Source organism: Artemia sp. Qi Xiang Cuo, chromosome 2 (assembly GCF_049724085.1).
Source record: "Artemia sp. Qi Xiang Cuo chromosome 2, ASM4972408v1, whole genome shotgun sequence".
Taxonomy (NCBI): Eukaryota; Metazoa; Arthropoda; class Branchiopoda; order Anostraca; family Artemiidae; genus Artemia; species Artemia sp. Qi Xiang Cuo.
The window spans coordinates 51,120,845-51,139,609 of NC_142795.1; the positions used below are offsets into that span (position 1 = coordinate 51,120,845).

At 35.5% G+C, this 18,765-nt stretch overlaps 1 protein-coding gene and 1 pseudogene across 1 annotated transcript in view; both read right to left on the reverse strand.

Annotated features, from left to right (window-relative positions):
• Positions 1–18,765, reverse strand: part of LOC148955348 (E3 ubiquitin-protein ligase MYCBP2-like) — a 470,872-nt gene that overhangs the window by 140,324 nt on the left and 311,783 nt on the right.
• On the reverse strand, positions 2,940–4,976 carry LOC148955349 (uncharacterized; annotated as a pseudogene).

Consider the following 18,765-nt stretch of genomic DNA (forward strand, 5'->3'; position numbering starts at 1 on the left):
TGGGATGTTTTGCATGGGTAGCACTGATCTTTCTCCCGTTTTTTATTTTTCTTTTTTTTTTCTAGCAGTACTGGGCGACCAAAACATCATAGAGATGCGTAATAGCTCATTCGAACGGAAATTAAACTTGCTAGTGCCCTTTTTAAGGGATCAAAAAGATTGGAGGGCAACTAGCCCCCTCCCTAAAGGCCACCTCCCCCAAAGTCATCCATTCACAATTTTGAGATAGCCATTTTGTTTAACATGGTTCAAAGGTCAAATGTCTTTGGTTTTTGTGATGACATGACCCTCCATAGTCCCTGGGGAAAGGGCTGCACACTGTATCGGTATCGGGTGTATTTATATCACGCGTATCGATATGAGCGTATTGTTAATGGGCGTATTGGTATCGCAGGTATCTAGACAGATTTTTAATAGCTCATATAAAAATATTGCTCATATCTAATTTCGGCCTAATAATTCGGCCTAATTTCGTCAAAATCCGGGGGGGGGGAACTTGGAGCCAATTTTCTCAAGTCAAGTGAAAACTGAAAAATGAGCCATATATTACCATATAGTAAAGAGCGAACCACTGCCCATAGTTACCGAAAGTTAAAAAACGCGTTTAGAAAAAAACTACCTACTGAAAAACAAAATTCATGTAACACTGATTCAGGAATGGTAACTATTATTGCGGTTTGTCTTAGAAGTAAAACTTTTAGGCGAAATGAAATTTATGGTGTTTTCAAAAAAAGCCTGAAACCCCTCGAAAATGGTGTCAGATCAAAATGAAAGTTGTACCAATGGAATTGTGCCCCATGCTTTCTAAAAGCCAGAATATATTTTGTACTTTAATGAAAAACATTCAAATGAATTTACTGAAAAAAAATTGTACATTGTTTGTTTAATATACATATGTTGATATTTATTCCTTAAAATCTTACTTCATTTTTTATTTCTTAAAGTTATAAAAGTGAAAACCTTTAAAAGAACTTTTTTCAGGAAAGTACAAATTATATTCTGGCTTTTAGAAAGCATGGGGTTTAGAACTTCTGTTTGCTTCGGGTTTCATTTATTTATTGATACTGATGTGTGGTAGTTGTATGCTTGGTAGATAATTTTATTCTATTTTTGGTTTAATGGAGTTCTTTACTTTTTTTTGAAAATCTTATTTCGTGGAAAAAATTTTATTTAAATTAATTTCTGTTCTTTTTATTTAGACATAGTCTTTTTCAGAAAAAAAGACTGAGCCTATTCTAAAGTTAAACAAACTATCCCTTCCATAAAAATCATAAATACCCCCTGGGCATAGCTTACAATCCTTGCCCCTAATCTCAGGGGTTTGTTTCAACCCCAAAAGCCTTGTTATAGATAGATATATAGATCGTGTATTTCCAAAGCCCAAGAGCCACATACACACAAAAATTTATGAAAAATAAAGAAATCACAACAGAACAAATTACGAAACACACATTAACATGATACATAGCAAAGAATACCTTATGGTAATTTATCGAGAAAACAAATATAATTCCATATAATAAATAATAATTAATTGTGAAAACTTTTCTTTCTTTCTAATCCCTTATCTATGTACGCACTAATTCGAAATAGTGTGGCTGGATTACTGCTTTGTAAAATACCAGGAAGTAGCAGAACAATCCCATGTAAGTATTTTCCCCTTAAATCAGAGAGAACCGGGCACTTTCGGAGAAAATGGTCAAAATCTTCGTCCTCGTCTCTACAAAGAGGACACACATACCGACGTTCAGGATGTACTATCCCCCTGTCGAACACCATTTGCCTGCTCTGGATTGGAAGGCAATTCGCCCTGAGCTGAATCCATCGACATAAAATCATAGCCGGTAAATTAAATTTAAAATAAATTTCCTCTCCAAAACTAAGTTTAACCTGATTATAATGATTAAACGTAGTGGAACTTTAAGGCAGCCCTTGCCAATACTAAATTTCTTGACCTTCTAAGATAAATTATACCTGGCTTACTAAATTTGTTGGTAGATCACGGGAACCAAGACCGTCATTCCATAAATAAGGAACTCCCACTCTTTCTAGTAATGACCTAATTTGGGATGTCCACGACGTTTTCGAACCTTAACTCAACATCTGATAATAAGCTGCTCTTACTACTCTATCTTCGTTACACCTAATGAGCTTCAACCAAAATCTAAGCATCAAAATAGACCTACATAGTTTTAACGAAAACAGGCCCATATCACCTTTCAGAATCTGTGAATGAGTTGTCTGTTGTAATCCAAACAGTCTTTTATAATACTGGAACTGGAAGGACTCCAACTTCTGTGCCGCTTCTCCTCCCCAAATATCTGCTCCATATTCTATTACTGGTAAAATTTTTGTATTAAATATTACTCACTTCCCCTACTAAATCATAATCATGTTCCTTCATAGGATAAACAACCATCTCTGGCGTGTGTGTTACCTCTTGTATTTCTGCACAATCACCTTCCAAGCTTTCTAAGTAATCAGGTCATGAATTGGCGTCTGGAGCAACCTGGGTATTTCCATTTCCATTTCCAATATCATTCCTTATATAACCGCAAAACTTCTTAAAATCTTTATTTCTAAAGTCATCTGCAATATCCAGTTTTTTCTTATTCTCAAACTATTTTTTTTCTTTTTATTAACCTTTTATAATCTCCTCTTTTATCTTTATATTCGGCTAATCTTAAACTTTGATCTTCAGCTCTATCAGATTCTTTTAAACGACTCAATAAATATCTCACCTTTTCTTTCATTAACTTGCATTCCAAATCAAAATATCGCTCATTTTCTTTTTATTTTTTCGTCAGGTTACACGATATTGCACAACTGCAAATTATTTCATTTAGCTCCATAATTATACCATGCATATCTTTTCCATCTTCTTCTAAGGCTTTCAACTTATTTCTTACATGCAGCTTCATAAGCTCCCTTTTAAATGTTTAAAAATCATTATCGGTTAAATTATATCTAATTCGTTTTCTTAAGCCATCTAATCTAAGCTCCCCATTACATAAATTTCTAACTCGAAGACCACCGTCCTGAAACTTCCCTGTCTTCAACTCAAGCTTAATAGCTCTATGATCGGATCCAACTAAATCTAGTACATCCATATCAATCGATTCATCTACAAATTTCGCACTAATCAGCGCACAATCCAAAACACTTGAAGTTATGCCAGAGAGGCAAGTAAATTTGCCCAGACGCTTATTATTTCCAAACCTTCCATTCGCAATCGTCAGACCATGTCCCCCCCAAAGCGCCAGGAGCTTTCTTCCCCAAACATTTATTTTTTCTTTTTCATCCTTATTACTTCACAGTATTCCACAACAAATTGGGACCAAATCTCCTAAATCTGGGATTAATAAATCTGGAACCTCAACACCGATATAAGCATTAAAATCCCCCATCAAAACGCACTCAAAATCACTATAACTTTCTTGTATTAGCGACAATTCATCATTTAAAATTTCCCAAGTATTTTCTCGACTATACGAACTATTTTGTGGAGGGATATACACAACATCAAAAGTTAATCTCTTCCCATATTTAAAACAAATATGCAGCCAAAGTAAGTTTTCAGATCTACTATTAACTCTTTCATAACCATCAATAGTTGATGATTTAATCAAGACCAAAATACCGCCATAATGTCTATTATTTCTTGCTGGTTTACGCACCACCTGTTCAACCAAATTCCCTAGGAAACGTGACATAGGAGAATGATCATTCCATGTTTCAATAAACGAAATCACATCAAGCGAAAGTAAATCATCATATAAATAAGGCAACTTATCACATAGTTCTTGTATGTTCCATGGCACTAAACTCAGTATACGGCCCTTTATTTCCTATGCGTCTACGCTTTCTGTCAGTGCATTAATATCACTAGCCTCTTCTTGGAGTTTCTCGTTCCTAGGCTCTGTCGGGGAAAAAGGCAAAATGGTGATACTCACAACTGCGACTGTTAATATCTGTTAGCATATCTCGCTGTCTATTATCAACAAAATCACGGGAAAAACCACTGCGAGGTCTTCTGTTAAATCCTTTTCTTGGAGAATGGTTTCCTCTGGGTGCCAAGTTACGAGTGCCTGGTCGATGTAGGTCATTAGGGCTAGTAACAGCACTAGCAGGTCTTTTATTTGCCGATACTGCCTGATAATAGGCTGTTGATGGTATCACTGTGTCGGCATCACTATCACTGGCATCACTATTTAGCCCCATCGGGATAACAGCGGGGTCATTTGGGAGCCTAGCACTAGGAGGCGGACCAAGATTTTTAACTTGCACCAAATAACTTTTAACCTCAATCACAGCCTTTCCATCGTACCTGAAAAGTCGGCCTTGAATAAACAGCTTGTCACCTCGTAATTTTGCATCACGGCCGTCGTTCTGTGCAAGATTCATAATTCCCTTTACGTGTTTACGGGCCTCTCTTTGTTTAGCCGTGTAATTTGGGGTCACCGAGGGCCTACCTTTCTGAATAAGGAACTATTTCTTAAGATGTAGTCTCTGATTTGGACCGAGGTTAGCTTCACTACTACTGGCCCTGATTTAAATCGAAAAATGTCACGTGTATCACCTCGACTTATTTTGAGAGATGGCATAGTACGGTTTAATAAATCCGTTATTTCTTGCTTCACAGTATACTCGCCAAGGTGTTGCGGAGTATAATTATATATAATCAAATTTGTTCTTTTCTGCTCTGCTTCGAGCTGGTTGGCTCGTTCGTATGTGATTACTAGGTCTGATTCCACATTTTCTAGCTCTTTTTTAATTTCTTCATTTGTCTTAGGATTGCTAGATAGCTGTGTACTAATGTTATTCATCTGTACTTGCAAGGCAGCAACGCTATCCGAAAGTCCAGGAATTGCATTAACTCTCTCCGAAAGCGCTGGTAATAAATCCAATTTGAAATTAATCTCTGGCAAAAATTGGGCATTTTGCATTTTCTCGGCCTCTATTGTTTGGTTTGTCATTTTCACACTCTGGATCTTATCGAAGTACAAATGTAGTCCTTAATTTGATCTAGTATCGTTACAAAGCAATAAGTTATTTTTATTGTCTTCAAAAAAGATAATCACAATTTTGGCACAAAGCCACACACAGGTAAATATTGGTTACGCAAGCTGTCCAGATTTAATCCTGTATTTTATCCGATTGAATTGCTCTTAACTCTCTGAACTGTGAATCAATACTGTTATATGATATTTAGAATATTTTGAATAGAATAGCTATCTCAAAATTTCTATTAGATACATTACGGGACAATACGACGTGTGTTGGGGGGGGCGGAGGGGGTAACTGCCCTCTGATCACTTTGACTCTTAAAAAAAGCACTAGAGCGTCTGATTACCAATATAATGATTCCCCTCCGAAGTTTATATGACCACGCTTTCTATAAAAACCTTATATGTCGCCAGGGCATAACTTACCACCCTTGCCCTGAGGGTAGGGAGGATTTTTTATCCTCAAAAACACAATTTTCAGACCTTTCTGATACGCTGAACAAAATGGCTATCTCAAAAATTTTGATTGTAAGTATTAGGGGAACTGAGGGCCACGGGGGGGGGGCATTCGCCCTCTGATCACTTTCGATTAATAAAAAAGGCACTAGTCCTCTCAATTTCCAATCAAATGAGCCCTTTTTGAGGGTTTTACGACAAAAATTTCTATAAAAATGATATATGTCCCAAGGGCATAAGTAGAATGCTTATATTGAATTCTGAGACTGCCATAGGACCATGTTATTCTGAGACCGCCATAGGACCATGTTATTCTGAGACAGCCATAGGACCATATTATTCTACGACCGCCATATGACCATGTTATTCTGAGACCGTCATATGACCATGTTATTCTACGACCGCCATAAGACCATGTTATTCTACGACCGCCAGAGGACCATGTTATTCTGAGACCGTCATAGGATCATGCTATTCTACGACCGCCATAAGACCATGTTATTCTACGACCGCCATAGGACCATGTTATTCTACGACCGCCATAGGACCATGTTATTCTACGTTACTCTATGTTCCTTCCTGCGCTATTTGGGATTGCGTAATAGGTTATGAAGGACGGGTTTCTGACATAATTCATGTAGGTCACATTTCTACTTCATAATAAAGTTGGCATGATATAATATGATCAAACATGTTTTGAGAATATGCAGTTTGTTATTAAAAAACTGGACACTACAATCAGAATTGTTTGATTGACAATTAAAAAGGGGTAATGAAATTTGCGAATTGGAGTGTAGGATTTTGCGAATTTCATCCTATTAAGGATTGACTTGAAATAAATATTTTTAACAAGAAATGGCTGAAAAGTGTTTTGGGGGAGATGGGGATGATTGTGTACTGTATAATACACAAGTGATGTTTGGACAGTGTTGTCAATTTAAAAACAATCGGAATTCATTGATTGACATTTGCAAAAAAGGGGTAATTAGTGATTGGATAATTTTTTAACATGAAATCTCTAAATAAAATATTTTTGGAGCATGTACTTGACGATGGAGAAAAAAGGTTAAAGTGATTAGCAATTACGAGCGAGGACTCCCCCACTGGTTCCTGGCAGTAGGCTACGCATATCAAGTTGAAAATTTGACAGAATGAGGTATTTGAGGTGGAACTTGAACTAAATCAAAATTCACTATGTGCACGCAGATTTTCAAAATGGCATATCTCAAAAAGGGATTTGTGTATTTAGTTGGTACTTTCAGAGAGTGCTTAAAGGGAAAGTCAATTCACCAAAAGGAAATATGTGCACGCTCAGGCCTGGATAAAAGGGTTAAAGTGATTAGCAATTACGAGCGAGGATTCCCCCACTGGTTCCTGGCAGTAGGCTACACATATCAAGTTGAAAATTTGACAGAATGAGGTATTTGAGGTGGAACTTGAACTAAATCAAAATACACCATGTGCACCCAGATTTTCAAAATGGTATATCTCAAAAAGGGATTTGTGTATTAAGTTGGAACTTTCAGAGAGTGCTTAAGGGAAAGTCAATTCACCAAAAGGAAATATGTGCACGCTCAGGCCTGGATAAAAGGGTTAAAGTGATTAGCAATTACGAGCGAGGATTCCCCCATTGGTTCCTGGCACTAGGCTATGCATATCAAGTTGAAAATTTGACAGAATGAGGTATTTGAGGTGGAACTTGAACTAAATCAAAATACACTATGTGCACCCAGATTTTCAAAATGGCATATCTCAAAAAGAGATTTGTGTATTAAGTTGGAACTTTCAGAGAGTGCTTAAAGGGAAAGTCGATTCACCAAAACGAAATATGTGCATGCTCAGGTCTGGATAAAAGGGTTAAAGTGATTAGCAATTATGAGCGAGGTTTCCAACTTCTGCAGTAGGGTTCTCTGATACGCTGAATCTGATAGTGTGATTTTTATTAAAGTTTTACGACTTTTAGAGGGTATTTCCCACTTTTTTCGAAAATGTGGCAAATTTTCTCAGGCGCCTAACTTTTGACGGGTATAACTAAACTTGGTGCAACTTATATATTTGAAATCAACACACAAATCTAATTCTTTTGCTGTATCTTTTGGTATTAAAATTCCGTTTTTTAGAGTTTCGGTTACTATTGAGCTGGGTCACTCCTTACTCTCTTTTGATAGTACTAAAGAACTTTCAACAGAGAACTTTCAAAACTTTAGATATCTCTTTTGAAAGTACTAAAGAACTTTAGCGTAAAGAGTGGGGATTTTCCTTCATGGACAATCCCCTTCTTCCATACAAAAACCCTCCCTGGAAAGATGTTCCCACGTAAATTCCTCCCCCGACCCCCTCCCACATCAGAAAAAGTCCGCCCTGAAAACGTCTGTATACTTCCCAATAACGAAAACTATATGTAAACGATGGGCAAAGTTCATAACTTGCAGCCCTTCCACTGGAGACTGTGGGGGATTAAGTCATCCTCAATGACATAGTTATTAGATATTTCGACTATGCTGAACAAAATGGCTTTCTAAAAATTTGGATCGTGTTACTTTGGGAAAATTGAGCATTGAATGGGGCCTAGTTGCCCCTTCAATTTTTTGGTCACTTAAACAGGGCACTAGAACTTTTAATTGTCGTTCAAATGAGCCCTACAGTAGGGTGTCCGCTACTATCCTGAAGTTCTGCTGAAGCTAGTTTCGAATATTGAACCTAAAAGATTCATTTTACCATGGTTACGAAGTGTTTATAGAATTAGTGGTCTTTAAAAAGACCGTTGGGTAGTCATGGGTGTGATGACTATTGTAAAAATTCATCATTGTTTGTCATCCACTCAGTATGATTCCAATCTATATCACGGGTTTGTTTGTTCTTCTTCTTCCTAGGATATCTCACACACATATTCCGAGAAGGAATATCTATCGGTACCCATTTGCTAAGAAATCGAACCTCGTCCTCTGGGTTGTGTATTTTACTCGGAAATACCTCACAATTAAAATCTTCCAAGTTGAATATTGGTATATCTGATTTGCATTTGTCAATTAAAAGTTTATCAGTGGGCACATTCCCTTTTGTGTACAGTGCTGTTACGCCAAAAAAACAGCATATTTCACTAACTTCCTCTTGTACATAGGATAAATCCTTCCCTTTGTTATAGGATGGAAGTATCATTCTATTATATAAACCTATTTTTTGTTTATAACGTATAGTGTATTTCGCCACCTGTCTTCATTGTAGTCATACATATTGTAGTTTATATGCCAGTGGTAACAAGAGACTTCTTGATGATCTGTAGTCAGCAGTAGAAACGCACATTCAAAAATCACTCCACATGACGATTTCTTCAAGCCAATGTATTCGCAATCGAAAACACCACACATCCTTTAAGTTATATCGATAGAATGGATATTCAAACTGTATAAAATTCCGATTTGAAACTTGATTTTATACTAAATAAACTGAATATATTAACACATTTTCTATTGTTGGTAAACGGATAGCGAACTCCACGAGAAAATTTTCTGAGGATGGAACATACCACCAGTTTTTACCCGAGGAAAGTGATGTATCTGCATATCTGAAACCAGTAACTGCTTGTGAATTACGTACCACATTGTGGAACATGAGAAATAATGCTTCGGGTGCTGACTTCCTTTCATTGCTTGTACTTAAGTATGTTTTCTCGGAAATATGCGACCAGGTTTGTGTTCTATTTAATATGTGCCTAAAGTTGGTGTTTTTCCCGATTTTATGAAAATTGCTAGAGTGGTTCCGCTTTTTAAGGGCGGGGAAAAAAATTTGCCAAATGATTATAGGCCTATTTCATTGCTGCCAGTTTTATCGAGAGTGGACCAAGGGTGGAAAGTTCCATCTGTTTTTTTGGACATTGTGAAAGCCTTTGATGCAGTGGACCATGGAATTCTTGTGGTGAAGCTGAGGAATTGTGGTTTTTGAGGTATTTTTTATCGTCTATTGGAATCTTTTCTCCAGGATAGAAATTAGTTTGTTAGTGCTGGTGAAATTAAATCGCAAGTTAAAAGTATTGAATTCGGTGTCCCTCAAGGGTCTGTTTTGGGGCCACTACTGTTTCTTATATATATTGATGACCTGCGAAATGCTATCAATGGACTGTCTTTTGATTTAAAATGTCGTGATACTGGAACATCAAAATCTATTTTGCCTTATTTTGCTGATGACACGCATCTAACTGTTGCTGCAAAAACCGGGGAAATACTTATACAGAATCTTCAGACTGGCATGTTAAACATTGAGAAATGGATGAGGGTTAACAGACTTCAGCTAAACCATACAAAATCCCATTTTGTAATGTATGGGAGAAGTAGCAATTACTACCCTTGGATTGACAAAATACAGTTCGGTGAAAATATTCTGCCTCGGGAAGTTTCGACAAAGTATCTAGGGGTGATTGTTGATGAGTGCCTTAACTTCAAAGAGCACATTTCATGTGTTAGTGGCAAAGTCGCCAGAAATGTTGGGATGATGAGCAAACTGAAGCACTTTTTTCCGAAAGACAGTATGAGATTGCTTTATTTTTCTTTTGTTCACCCATACCTTCTATATGGTTGTCTTGTGTGGTCAAGCACGTTTTTAATTCACCTTCGTCCCCTTAGAAGTTTACAAAATAATGCCCTACGTTTTTTAACTGGAAATAATCATAATATGTCTGTTAGACATAGATATAATCAAGTAAATATATTACCGATGGCTGGATTATTCCGTTTTTATAATGCTCTTTTTATGTTTAAATATACACACACGTTATTACCTGAGTGTTTTAGGGAAATGTTTACAAGTGGTGTTAATTTTCATAATTACTCGACTAGAACGTCAACACTAGTTCGGCGACCTCAGGTTATTACAAAGCGATCTGTTTTTTCCATAAGACATGTTGGTACTCAGGTGTGGGAACCATTAACACAGGCAATTTCAACAATTGATGAGTTAAATTATTTTTGTAGTAAATTAAAAGGACAGTGTTTGTATACATATGAGTTTTATTATTTGCTGGGCGAATTTTCTCTCAAGTGATTGTGACACTTTTTTTTTTGGGAGGGCGACGAGGAGGTAGAATAGAATGAATGATTTTTAGTTTTGTGTCTTCGGTATCCAATTAGGTCGTGAAATTATTAGAAATTAATTTATTTCGTTTCTTTTTATTTATTTATTTTCTTCTTATTATTATTATTTTTTGTCCTTTTTTTGGGGGGGGGGTCTAAGGCTGGCTGGTAGTAATTGTGTATGTAGGGTTTTGTAAAAGGTGATGTGTACCCATACAAGTTTAATAAACTTCGGGTTTTGTTGTTAATGTGTGTATTTTTTTTTAATAAAACCTTTTTCTCTCTAAAATACCCAAGACACCCTGGTTTATATTTAATAAACTATTTTTTTATTATTAAGGCCTCAGAATATTTATCTTCGCGAATGACAAGTAACGATTTTCCTTAAATTAGAATATTAGATAGATATCACATGTAAACAAGAAACTGCCGGTGTTTTAGACGTAAATTTATCACCCCTAGAAGTGACTCGCATCTCATTACCCTAAATATACATGCTAATTCGGTTTCATCTCGTGACATATTTTTACATGTCAATTGCTAAAGAGCTTTATTCATCTCAAACATAGAAAGGAATCAATTTAATAAATTATTATAATATTTTCGTTTTTTTTATTGAATTTCTGCTTGTTTTTTTGTATTCACACTGGAAATCCCCCCTATTGGGAAGATTAATTTCCATTCGTCTTAGTTTTTAACGATGCTCCTTATTTCTAGTTGAAAATGCTTATTTTTTAATTTAATTGGAATGAAAAGTCAAAGTATAACATAAAGAACAAGGTATTTCGGAGGGGGTAGCTAACTTCATATACGGGATACTTTCCATTCGTCTTAGTTTTTAACGATGCTCCTTATTTCTAGTTGAAAATGCTTATTTTTTAATTTAATTGGGATGAAAAGTCAAAGTCTAACATAAAGAACAAGGTATTTCGGAGGGGGTAGATAACTTCATATACGGGATACTTTCCATTCGTCTTAGTTTTTAACGATGCTCCTTATTTCTAGTTGAAAATGCTTATTTTTTAATTTAATTGGGATGAAAAGTCAAAGTCTAACATTGTTTATGAGTGCTGGCATATCTGATTAAATAATTTAGATCGTATGATAAATTTAATTTATTTTTTTTAATCCAGTAGTTTTTCAGTAAGGACATTCGATATGCTAAAAGTGTTTGATTCAAACTTTTACCTTGAGCATCGATGTTGTTAGCAGAATTTCAAAAGGATCGCTTATGAGTGCTGGCGTATCTGATGAAGTAATTTAGGTCGTATGATAAATTTAATTTTTTTTTAATTTTTTAATGCAGTATTTTTTTTTTTTTTTTTTTTTTTTTTATAGCAAGGACACTCGATATCCTAAAAGTGACTGGTTCAAACTTTTACCTTGAGAATTGATGTTGTTAGAAGAATTTCAAAAGGATCATTTATATGTGCTGGCGTATATGATGACATAATTAAGGTCGTATGATCAATTTAGTAAGTAAACCGGATATCCTAAATGTGTCTGATTCAAACTTTTACCTTGAGCATCGATGTTGTTAAAAGAATTTCAAAAGGATCGCTTATGAGTGCCGGCGTATCTGATGAAGTAATTTAGGTCGTATGATAAATTTAATTTATTTTTTTAATGCAGTAGTTTTTAGTAATGACCCTCGATATCCTAAAAGTGTTTGATTCATATTTTACCTTGATCATCGAAGTTTTTAGCAGAATTTCAAAAGGATCGTTCATAAGTGCTGGCGTATCTGATGAAATAATTTAAGTCGTATGATAAATTAATTTTTGTTTTAATCCAGTAGTTTTTCAGTAAGGACATTCGTCATAGTAATGACACTCGATATCCTAAAATCGTTTGATTCAAAATTTCACCTAGATATTCGATATTTTTACCAGAATTTCAAAAGGATCGTTGAAAAGTGCTGGCGTATTTGATGAAATAATTTAAGCCATATGATAAATTTAATTTATTTTTTTTTAACCCAGTAGTTTTTATGTAAGGACATTCAATATGCTAAAAGTATTTGATTCAAACTTTTACCTTGAGCATCGATGTTGTTAGCAGAATTTCAAAAGGATCGCTTATGAGTGCTGGCGTATATGATGAAGTAATTTAGGTCGTATGATAAATTTAATTTTTTTTTATTTTTTAATGCAATAGTTTTTTTGTTTTTTTTTAGTAAGGACACTCGATATCCTAAAAGTGTCTGATTCAAACTTATCGAGTAAGGACACTCGATAAATTTTAGGATATCGAGTGTCCTTACTAAATTGATTAAATTTATCATACGATCTAAATTATTTCATCAGATATGCCACCACTCATAAACGATGTTAGACTTTGACTTTTCATCCCAATTAAATTAAAAAATAAGCATTTTCAACTAGAAATAAGGAGCATCGTTAAAAACTAAGACGAATGGAAATTATGTGACAATGGAAACTATGTGACACGGCACATAGTCTGGTCTTGCAGCATCAGAGAATAACGAAACCATAAACTGCAACTGAAAGAAAATATTGTTATATAAAAAATAAATTAAAATCAAAAATAAATGGTGGTAAAAAAATAAATTAAATGTATCATACGAGCTAAATTACTTCATCAGATACGCCAGCACTCATAAGCGATCCTTTTGAAATTCTGCTAACAACATCGATGCTCAAGGTAAAAGTTTGAATCAGACACTTTTAGGATATCGAGTGTCCTTACTAAATTGATCATACGACCTAAATTATTTCGTCAGATACGCCAGGTTACGTGCGCGCACGTAACCCCGTCTAATTTTTTTTTTCATAATTTCCTGAATTAAATTTCTGTATTGTGTATTCTGTCTGTGCGTGTGTCGTCTCAATATGTGTGTGTCATCTCTGTGGGCGTGTCGTCTCTGTAAAAGTTTGAATCAAACACTTTTAGCATATCGAATGTCCTTACTGAAAAACTACTGGATTAAAAAAAAATAAATTAAATTTATCATACGACTTAAATTATTTCATCATATACGCCAGCACTTATTAACGATCCTTTTGAAATTCTGCTAAAAACATCGATGCTCAGGGTAAAAGTTTGAATCAAACACTTTTAGGATATCGAGTGTCATTACTAAAAACTACTGCATTAAAAAAATAAATTAAATTTATCATACGAGCTAAATTACTTCATCAGATACGGCAGCAATCATAAGCGATCCTTTTGAAATTCTGCTAACAACATCGATGCTCAATGTCAAAGTTTGAATCAGACACTTTTAGGATATCGAGTGTCCTTACTAAATTGATCATACGACCTAAATTATTTCATCAGATACGCCAGCACTCATAAGCGATCATTTTGAAATTCTGCTAACAACATCGATGCTCAAGGTAAAAGTTTGAATCAGACACTTTTAGGATATCGAGTGTCCTTACTAAATTGATCATACGACCTAAATTATTTCATCAGATACGCCAGCACTCATAAACGATCCTTTTGAAATTCTTATAACAACATCGATTCTCAAGGTAAAAGTTTGAATCAGACACTTTTAGGATATCGAGTGTCCTTACTAAAAAAAAAAAAAATGCATTAAAAAATAAAAAAATAAAATTTATCATACGACCTAAATTACTTCATCAGATACGCCAGCACTCATAAGCGATCCTTTTGAAATTCTGCTAACAACATCGATGCTCAAGGTAAAAGTTTGAATCAAACACTTTTAGCATATCGAATGTCCTTACTGAAAAACTACTGGATTAAAAAAAATAAATTAAATTTATCATACGACTTAAATTATTTCATCAGATACGCCAGCACTTATGAACGGTCCTTTTGAAATTCTGCTAAAAACATCGATACTCAAGGTAAAAGTTTGAATCAAACACTTTTAGGATATCGAGTGTCATTACTAAAAATTACTGCATTAAAAAAATAAATTGAATTTATCATACGAGCTAAATTACTTCATCAGATACGCCAGCACTCATAAGCGATCCTTTTGAAACTTGCAAAACACCAACCCAGACATGCAAACAAATAGAATCAGACATGCAAACAAATAGAATCAGACATGCAAACAGAGAAAGATAGGCACTTTAGATATACAAAGCAACAAAGACAAATACTTGGACTTGCAAAAACCAGCCCAGACATGCCAAGAAATAGAATCAGACATGCAAACAGAGAAAGACTGGAACTTTAGATATACAAACCACAACGACAAATACTTGGACTTGCAAACACCAACCCAGAGATGCAAACAAATAGAATCAGACATACAAACAGAGAAAGATAGGCACTTTAGATATGCAAAGCAACAAAGACAAATACTTGGACTTGCAAACACCAGCCCAGACATGCAAAAAAAAAAAATGTGGGGCCCAGGGGCACTTTTTGGGGGGGGGGGTCGGGGGTTGCATTTGGGGGCTTTGGGGCATTTGGGTGGGTCGGGGGGCCTTTGGGTTGGGGTATGGGGGGTTGGAGCCCTTTGGGGCTGGGGTAGAGGACCTCACAACACGGTTCAAATAAAACTTGTGTATTATAACGACCACAGAGTTTCACCCTCAACTTTTCTTCTAAAACCTCTTCTAAAATCATCTTTTAAAATGTCTCTAACTCTTTCACCCAAATAATTCCCTAAAATGTCTAAAACAGTTTCGCCCAAATAACCCCTAAACGTAATTTCTGCGTGTTCCTTATGTTTTGGCATCCCTGCGCTGTCACATTTGAAATTACTAGGAAACCCTTTCCCGCGTTAATCTCTTCATCTCTAAGATCAAAATATCTCTTCCCCACCATTAATGCGCATTTGCTAACTTCACCCGGAAACAATTCTCCTGGACGAACTCCAAAGACATTAATAAACTTCGCCCGGAGACAATTCTCCTTGAAAATACGTCAAAGTGAGAAAAATCCTGTTTTGTCATTCTCAGTGAGAAAAACCATAAAACATCCATAAATTGCTGGTGACATCTAAGAAAAACAGCAAATAAATCGACTAACACACATAACCATCAATGAAACATCCGTTAATGTGAGAAAAATCCTGTTTTTCCATTCTCACTGAGAAAAACCATAAAAAAGACATAAATTGCTGTTGATATCCTAGAAAAATAACAAATAAATTGACTAACACTCACAACCGTCCAAGAAACATCCATCAATGTGATAAAAATCCTGTTTTTTCAAGTGAGAAAAATCCTGTTTTTCAAGTGAAAAAAATCCTGTTTTTTCATTCTCAGTGACAAAAACCATAAATTATGTATTGTCAGCGTTAGACTCAATTGTAGATGACAGCAAGGTGTTCGTACGGGATCAATAGGGTCAGTTCTACTAGCGTAAAGAACGAGGCGTTGAGGAGGGGACAGCCCCTTTCATATACGGAATAATTTCTGTTCGTTTTAAGTTTTAATATTGCTCTTTACTTTCAGTTAAAAAAACTCGTTTTTCTTATTTAATTTCTGAACGTTTTTTAATTAATGCAGGTTTTGATTTTCGCTCACACCCCATGAATAATTAAAACGAAATTTGCATATCAATTTTACTTTTTTTTAGTTAAATGGCTTTCTCAAAAGTTCTTTAATTTTATTTCCGGACGTTTTTATTTGTAATAAATATACGTAACTTACGAATTAACTTCCGTAACGATCTTCTATATTCATATATTTTTATTACGTATATTAGGGGGTTCGCCCCCTAGTCAATACCTCGCTATTTACGCTAAAGTTCAAATTTTGTTCCAATTCTATAAAAATGATCGCTTAATCACAAAGGCCGTTAATTAGAATAAATAGCTCTTATGAAAGTATTAAAAAATCTTTAGCGTAAAGAGCAAGATATTGACTAGGGGGCAAACCCAGTCATATACCTAATAATTTCTTTTCGTTTTAAGTTTTGATGTTGCTCATTAGTCGAAAAATTAGTTTTTTAGTTTCATTTCTGATCATTTTTTTTTAAACAATGCTGGGAAATTTGGCACCCCCTTCATACCAATGTCCCTTCCCCCATGAAAACTTCGTTCATGGAAATATCCTCCCACGTAACCCTCGACCCCCCCCCCCCCCAACCAGAAATAATCCTCCTGAAAACGTCTGTATGATTCCCAATAACCAATACTATATGTAAACAATGGGCAAAGTTCATAAATTGCAGCCCTTCCCCCGGGGACTGTGGGGGATTAAGTAATCCTCAAAGACATAGTTATTATATTTTTCGACTATGCTGAACAAAATGGCTACCTTAATATTTTGATCGGCTGACTTTGGGAAAAATGAGCGTGGGAGAGGGCCTAGTTGCCCTCCAATTTTTTGGTCACTTAAAAAGGGCACTAGAACTTTTAATTTACGTTCGAATGAGCCCTCCCGCAATATTCTTGGACCACTGGGTCAATACGATCACCCCTGAAAAAAAAACAAAACACGCATCCGTAATCTTTCTTCTGGCAAAAAATACAAAAAAAATCACATTTTTCCAAATAGGAGCTTGAAATCTCTACAGTAGGGTTCTCTGATACGCTGAATCTGATGGTGTGATTTTCATTAAAGTTCTATGACTTTAAGGGGGTGTTTCCCTCTTTTGAAAAATCAGGCAAATTTTCTCAGGCGCGTAACTTTTGATGGGTAAGACTAAACTTGATGAAACTTATATATTTGAAATCAGCATAAAAATCCGTTCTTTTGATGTATCTATTGGTATTAAATTCCGTTTTATAGAGTTTCGGTTACTATTGAGCCGGGTCGCTCCTTACTTACAGTTCGTTACCACGAACTGTTTGATATTCTTGTTTTTTATGCTTGGGTTTTGTGTTTTCAGTAAAGCGTTTGTTTTCTTTGATGTTACAAACATGGGGAAATATCACCAGTTGATATTTGCATTAGTTCTATTGATATATTTTAGATAAGCTATGAAGTAATAATTTTTGTTCGTTTTAAGTTTCAACTTTGCTCTTTACTTCTCTCGGAAAAACTTCGTGTTTTTTTTAGTTAATCAAAGTAGAGGTTGTTTTCTTTTGTAGTCAAGCCATTTAGGTTCATAAGCAACAAGTATTTAGTGTTAGCAAAACCAGAAAAAAAAAATTATTGGTAGAGGGAATATAAGACCGAACGAAGATCATTAATTGCTATTAAGTAAATAAATTTCGGAGAGAAGCCGTACAAATAGTTTTATTATTAATCTGCTGAAATTAATGCGAAGGGGCCTATTGTAAGAAAGACAGTGAAAAAAAATATTGCACTGGACACATCATCACATAGTTTTCTTCCAAGCTAACGGATGCTGAGTAGAATTTAGGGGGCTTAGAACAGATCAATTTTCCAGGAGTAGGCTACTTTCAGGGAAAATTCTAATCGAACATTGGCGCTTGCAATTTTTGTGAACGATATTGAGAATTTACCTTCTGACCAAGTGTTCTTAAAGCAAATCTGGGAACCTTGCTTCTCCCTTTCTGGGTGAAAATGACGGAACCAGAGCAAAAAGAATTTGGAGGATGCAGAGGGTAAGAACTAATTCCATTAATATAAAAAAAAACCTCTTACTTCCTCACTAAAGAGTGTCCCGGTCTACCCCACTCTTACAGATATTTAAAAAAGCAGAAAAATAAAGAACGACTGACCTTTGAATTCAAACTGAATATAAATTGAATCTTCCCTTGAGGATGGTTAGCCATCTCGGCTAGGGAAGCATCCACTAGGGTGTTAAAATCATCGGTATCATTAACCAAGAAGGGCTAGACCAGTGGTTCCCAACCGATTTTGCGCCATGCCCCACCTCGGTATTTCGAAAATCCTGATCCCCCTTGTGATATTCAAATTTCATTTTTCAAAATTTTACGTTTATTCACCTGAAGGAAGCTTAAAAGACAATTGACTTGGTATAATTTTTTTAGATTGTCCTCTAGGAACATTTTATACTAATGAGAAATGCTGTCTGAATACAGCACCTTTTATAGGGCTAAATGTATAACGTGATTGCAATGCTATCATGCATCTTTTTTGCTCTTCAAACGCATGTGAATGTGACGCCATTCACATTGCAATTGTTTTTTTCAAAATTAAGGCTCTGAAGCATAGTCAGCCGAAGGGTGCACGTCCTGCCCATGACCCACCAAAATATTTCCATGACCCGTCGATGGGGCCTGCGCCCCACATTGGGAATCATGGGGCTAGACTGATCTTGGGTGGTAAGCTTGGTCTAATGTTCATAGCTCAAAATACTTACATTGAAAGTGAAATGTTTACTCTATTATTAGGAGTCAGTAATTAAGC